The following is a 6,369-nucleotide window of genomic DNA, read 5'->3' on the forward strand; positions in this document are numbered from 1 at the left end:
CCACTCACCCCCCCCTTCAATCACAGCTTGCTTTCTAAGGAAATAAAGTCACTCTCGTTTAAAAATCATATATTCTTTATTAATTAATTATAAAAAGAGGGAGAGAACTGACAGGGTTTCCTGGGTGGGGTTTGGGAGGAGGAAAGGGAAGGAAAAGGCCACTTAAAAAATTTCATAATAATGACAGCCTTCTGGTTGGGCTGTCCACTGGGGTGGAGTGGGAGGGTGCACGGAGCCTCCCCCCATGTGTTCTTAGTTGTCTGGTGGGTGAGGAGGCTAAGGAACATGGTGAAGGGGGAGGGTGGTTATACAGGGGCTGCAGCGGCATTCTGTGATCCTGCTGTCGTTCCTGAAGCTCCACCATACGCCGGAGCATGTCAGTTTGATCATGCAGCAGCCCCAGCATTGCATCCTGCCACCGCTGATATTCCTGCTATCACCTCTCATCTTGAGCGTCTCTCCTCTCCTCACATTCATCCCTCCTGTCCTCACGTTGCTCCCTCCTGTCCTCACGGTCACTGGCATCTTTCCTGTACTTCGATACTACGTCCTTCCACTCATTGAGATGAGCTCTTTCATTGCAGGTCACTTCCATGATTTCCGAGAACATTTCGTCTCGCGTCTTTTTTTTCCACCGCCTTATCTGAGATAGCCTTCGGGATGGAGTAGGGAAACTTGAAAAATTTGCAGCTGCAGGAGGGAGGGAAAAAAGAGAGAGAAATATTTTAAAAGATACATTTTACAGAATAATGATTGTACTCTTTCACGGTGAACAACATTATTCACCTTACATAGCACATGTGATTTCACATGCATTTTGCATCTTAATATTGAGTGCCTGCAGCTTTGGTATTAGAGATCACACAGACGCAGGTCGGGCAGCAGATTCAGCTTGCTTGTGGCCGTGAAGATTGTCTTTGGGCTTCTGCGTCTTATATATGCGCACTCCATTTCCCAGAAGAAGCAAAGTGCCTGTTCTTTCCTGTTAACGTGCGCAGCGAACACCCCCATCATTCTCTGGATGTTGCTTTACCCCTCCCCACCGTGGCTGGTATATGGACATACTGCTGCCAGGCGGAAAGAATCAGCGCATTGCCCCCCCCTTCCCCACGTGAGCTACTGCGGAAAGGATTTATTTAGCCACAGGAAAGCCGTGGAATGGCTCTCTTCCTTATTAAATTATGATTTAGGTTCATGATGTTCCCCTTTGCGGATACACAGCGGTAAAGACGGAGTTGCTTGAAATGCCAGCAACGGTATGCCGCTAGGTTTGTATGCAATGATTACAGATTACCTGCTACTGTTACGTGTCAAGTGTCCTACCATGGGGACGAATAGTGTGGTGCCAGAGAACTTGCAAAGGCTTTTGGATATCCGAGGATGTACTTCAGGGAGATGTCTGGAGGATTTCCACTCATCCGACTGTTAAGATTTCCAGTCACTGTACTGGCGCGAATCATCCAGTCCTCATGAATTATCATTAAAAAGTTGCTTTAGACATGTGTTATTTTACAAGGTATACTCCCAGAGGTCTGCTGGTTCATTGTCTGGGATAGTGGCTGGGAGGGCTGGGCTGTGTAATTTGTCGATGAGAAAAGGCGTCCTGGTGTGGGAAACAGTAGTGCTGTGCTCTCGCAAGCTCGATCTCCTTTTTTCCTCATTTTTATATCTGCATCCTCAGCCATGGCTTCGATACCATCCACTCAGATCTCGGACAGGGGTGGGGTAGTAGTGCGGACCGCCTAATTGCTGCAGGCTCGTCGTAGAAGGCTGTTTTCGCCTGCCGGACTCATTTGATTCTTTGAGTTTTCTGGTTAGGCTTGTTGAAGTCCTTTAATTTGACACGCTGTATGAGTCAGTGTGGCTTCTCCATCATGCCTTTGGAATTTTTTTGATGTTTTTTTCGTTCTCTTTTGGAACGGAGTTTGTTGCACGGTCCTTCCATACAGCAATCAGATCCAGTACCTCCCGTGCGGTCCATGCTGGAGCTCTTTTTCAATTCTCAGACTGCATGGTTACCTGTGCTGATGAGCTCTGTGTTGTCACCTATGCTGATCAGCTCTCTGCACTGGGCAAACAGGAAATGAAATTCAAAAGTTCGCGGGGCTTTTCCTGTCTACCTGCCAATGCATCCGTGTTCAGATGGCTGTCCAGAGCGGTCACAGTGGTGCACTGTGGGATAACTCCCGGAGTCCAATACTATCGAATTGCGGTCACACTAACCCTAATCCGAAATGGCAATACCGATGTCAGCACTACTCCCCTCATCAGGGAGGAGTACAGAAATCGGTATTAAGAGCCCTTTATATCAAAATAAAGGTCTTTGTTGTGTGAACAGGTGTAGGGTTAATTCGGTTTAATGCTGCTAAATTTGGTTTAAACTCGTAGTGTAGACCAGGCCTCTGACAAACATGTATGATAGAGCCCACAACCTTCTCCAATCTCTGCCAGAACTTTTGCCAATATTTTGACGTCACTGTTAATAAGTTATATTGGCCTGTCATTGGAACACAGCGTGGCATATCTTCTTGGTTTAGTAATAACCAATAATAGAGCTTCCCTTGTGTGTAGGGAAAGGTGGTTTCCAGAGTGACTCATTAAACAGTTCAAGCATCTTGCTGGTGGGAGTTCAAGGAAGTGTCTATAGAACTTGGCAGAGAAGCCATCCAGCTGGGGCTTTCCATACTTCCATTTTCTTAATTTCCTCAATTAACTTGACCTCCATTAGGGGAGCATTAAGTTTTCCACACTGGTCAGGTGTAATTTGTGGTAATGTAATTTTTTTGGAAAAACAGATCCAAAGCATGTGTGGAGAGATTTGTTTCCAATTTGCACAGGTCATTATAAACATTAAAGAACTATTTATGAATATTTTTTGGTGTATGTAAGCATATTTTTGGCCCTTTCCCTCCCTCTGCTCTTTTTAAATGCTGCAGCGGATTTTGCAATCTTTCCCTGGTATTTGGAATGATTGAGAAATACAGAAGTGAGTGATAAATTAGCACAGTTAACTATGTTATTTTAGCATGGTAGCTATGTTAGTCTGTATCAGGAAATATAACAAGGAGTCTTTGTGGCACCTTAGAGACGAACAAATTTATTATTAAATAAATAAATGTGTTAGTCTCTAAGGTGCCACAATGACTCCTCTTTATTTACGTTATTTTAGTTCCTCATATTTTAAATGTTTATAAATTGGGTAATGACTGGCACTAACAAGAAGACTGATGCAGTAGCTGTAATTCTGTTTATTAACTCACTAGTTAGTAAACAAGCACACTCTGTCTAACTCATTTTATAAGTAAAAGTACTTTTATTGCATACTGATATCATGATACTACTGGATAAAATAACGGGAGGATTTGGGAGTTTAATTTCTTCATATTATTTTCTATAGCATCTATGCAATGGATTACAACAATTCCTTCACTAAATTCTGGTCAGCCAAGTAAATAATCTGCATTTTGAAATGCCTTTAGAGTAATCTTTACACCAGAGATTATTACAACACATAAATTCATTTAATGCTAATCTAATATTACTTCATTTAAATTACAATATTTTTGGAGACAAACTGTAAACCCCCACCCCCCTCAAAATCAAAGTTAACCCTAATATTCTGTCCTTAATCTGCAATGCAGGCTATAACAGAAATAAGGACCCATGTCTTTGTGCTTCCTCCATTTCCACTAGCAGAGAGAATTAAACCCTGAGAGAATGAGGACATGAAAGAGGGGGAATGCCAACTCTACAGTTTGCTCCCTAATTCCCTACGGACCCACAAAATTCCTCCTGTGTGGGGTTTGGCGATGGGAAGGTTCTGAACATAGAGAACTTCACTTTCCTGGGGTGTAATTAGGTACCCCTCATGAATGTTAAATGCATTTAAAATTATGTTTCCCTCCAAACTCTTGCAGAAATCTGTGATGGAGTAATTGCTGAGTCCACGTTCAAGATTTCTACTGCAAACTGGATAGTGAAAGTAATTCTTGGCAACATGTCTCCTGAAGAAATATCTGAGGAATAGTGCAGTTAGGCCTCTGGGATGCATGGGGGTGGAAGTAATGTTTCTCAGGGTTCCTCAGGCTCTGAAGGCTCCTGCCTTCTCTGCAGCTCCCTAACCTTTAAAAGAAACATGAGAAGAAAACTCCACAAGACCTCTCATAGCCCTTTAGCTTTTTTGAGGAGTGGAGGGGAAAATAATTTTAAATGCATTTAACATCGATGAGGGGTACCTAATTACACCCCAGGAAAGTGAAGTTGTGTGCGTTCAGAATGGGCAGCAGTGTTGCAAGCCTGAGACCCTGACTTTGATCTCTCCTAGGTGAAGGTCAGACTCCATCCCCTTCCTGCAATGGTCATTGCTGAGACTGCCAACAAGAGTGCCAGCTGAGATGGAAATTTTTGGGACATGGACACTTGTTCAAGAACTGTTCTTAAAACAATTCATTTCACATACGCTACCAACCAGTTATTAGTGGTAATGACCTAGGCTGGATTCAAGTAGGTGCTCTAGAGGTGAAATGATCCATATCTTCTTGCTAGTTATCTAGTCTAACACATTTCATCTGTCATCATTAGATTTATATTTTAGAATTCCCGGGCCTTGAGCATTCCCTAATGCACAATAAAACATGCAAGTGCTTGAATTTACATCACAAATTGCTCAGAAAAACAAAACTTTTGGACTTTTAGTAATACAAAGTATCCCTTGTGTACAGGAGGTAGTTGTCAGCACCAAGTGACCAGAGGGTTCCAAAAGTAGTCCAAAAATGCAGCACTTCCTTGAAAGGCAGGGAGGAATTAGTCAACACACAGGTCTCCAGAGTGCTGCTAGAGCAAATATGCAAGGTATTTCCAGCAAAGATAAGGAGGCGTTAGTACTGTTATACGAGGCACTAGTGAGACTTCATCTGGAATACTGTGTGCAGTTCTTGTCTCCCTTGTTTAAGAAGGATGAATTCAAACTGGAACAGGTACAGAGAAGTGCTACTAGGAAGATCCGAGGAATGGAAAACCTATCTTATGAAAGGAGACTCAAAGAGCTTGGCTTGTTTAGCCTAACCAAATGCTGAGGGGAGATACGATTGCTCTTTATAAATATATCAGAGGGATAAATATCAGGGAGGGAGAGAAATTATTTAAGCTTAGTACGAATATGGACACAAGAACAAATGGATATAAACTGGACACTAGGAAGTTTTAGACTTGAATTTAGACGAAGGTTTCTAACCATTAGAGGAGTGAAGTTCTGGAACAGCCTTCCAAGGGGGGAGTGGGGGCAAAAGACATATCTGGCTTCAAGACTAAGCTTGATAAGTTTATGGAAGGGATGGTATGATGGGATAGCCTAATTTTGGCAATTATTGATCTTGATTATTAGCAGGTAAATAGGTCCAGTGGTCTGTGATGGGATGTTGAGATGGGGTGGGATCTGAGTTACTACAGAGAATTCTTTTCCTGGGTACTGGCTGGTGAGTCTTGCCCATATGCTCAGGATTTAACTGATCGCCATATTGGGGTCCGGGAAGGAGAATTTTCCTCCAGGGCAGATTGGCAGGGGCCCTGGAGGTTTTTCACCTTCCTCTGCAGCATGGGGCACGAGTCACTTGCTGGAGGATTCTCTGTACCTTGAGGTCTTTAAACCATGATTTGAGGACTTCAATAACTCAGACATAGGTTAGGGGTTTGTTACAGGAGTGGATGGATGAGATTCTGTGGCCTTTGTTGTGCAGGAGGTCAGACTAGATGACCATAATGGGCCCTTCTGACCTTAAGTCTATGAATCTATGAATCTATGAAATAACTGTCTGGGATTCAGTGATCATTCAGGCTGTTTGTGCTGCAATTATAGGGTATGACTGGAGCTCAAGTAGGCATACCCTGGCCTATAACTTCTTTTTGTTCCTTTTTTTAAAAATAGATACTATGTTTGCCCTACTCCAGACCTTTGGTACCTCCCCCTCCTCCATGAGTTCTCAAAGATGGCTAATGGTTCTGAGATTGTTTCAGCTAGCTCCTTAAGTACCCTAGGGTGAATTTTGTCAGGCCCTGCTGACTTGAATACATCTGACTTATTTAAATATTCTTTAACCTGTTATTAGATGATGAAGCCTGTCTTTTTGTCTGACTACCTAGGTGTTATTTAAATAAAGAGAGTATATGTATGTGTGTGTGTGATTCTGTTATTTGCAGCTTTTTGGAATATGGGGTAACTTGTGCTAGATAGCCTCTCTTTAGTTTTGTTTTCATTCTAGTGTTGCTAGGAACTGACACTCCCATAATAAACCACACAATGAACACATACCTTTCACTGCTTGCCAAATAGTTAAGCAATGTGTACGGAGCATATCCTGAAATATGAAAATA

The sequence above is a fragment of the Chelonoidis abingdonii genome, chromosome 5 (assembly GCF_003597395.2).
Source record: "Chelonoidis abingdonii isolate Lonesome George chromosome 5, CheloAbing_2.0, whole genome shotgun sequence".
NCBI lineage: Eukaryota > Metazoa > Chordata > Testudines > Testudinidae > Chelonoidis > Chelonoidis abingdonii.